Raw genomic sequence first — 563 nt, 5'->3', positions numbered from 1 at the left:
TCTCACCAGAAACAGCCACATAGAAGAGGAGCAATGAAACAGAGACTGCTGCAGAGCCCTGCTGAGCTGCTCCCTCACTGCTGGGGCTCCACCAAGCCCTGTTTGCACCAGGGTGGCTCACGGCAGCCATCTGGTGAGCACAGGCATCTTCTTCTACAGAAACCAGGGGAGTGCTGGCAGTGATGGGGACAGAGGGTTGTCAAGCTGCCAGCAGAACCTCCTCACACCCTACCCTGAGATGGTACCTGTTTTCCCTTGAGCAGTGCACAGCGTGACCCTGGATGGGCTCTTGCACAGAAAAAACTAATTAGATATCAGATACATCATTTCCAACATATCCAAAGTGTTTGCATTGCCATCAAATCAGTGACAGAGCTAATAAAGCCAGGGAAATACAGAGGCATTCAAGCCATTACCATCATGCTTTTGTGTTTGAATTCATGTTTCTTGCATACTCAAAATACTTACGGTTTGATTTGTGTTTTGTTTTTGTTTTTTTTTTTTCAAAGGCTCCAGCATGGTCTGTGAGGATGCAGGTTTAAGACTGGAGTGCCACAAACCTT

This window comes from Parus major, chromosome 2 (genome assembly GCF_001522545.3).
Source record: "Parus major isolate Abel chromosome 2, Parus_major1.1, whole genome shotgun sequence".
Lineage (NCBI taxonomy): Eukaryota > Metazoa > Chordata > Aves > Passeriformes > Paridae > Parus > Parus major.
The sequence above is the reverse complement of the archived record's forward strand: the minus strand, read 5'-3'. Positions refer to the sequence as shown.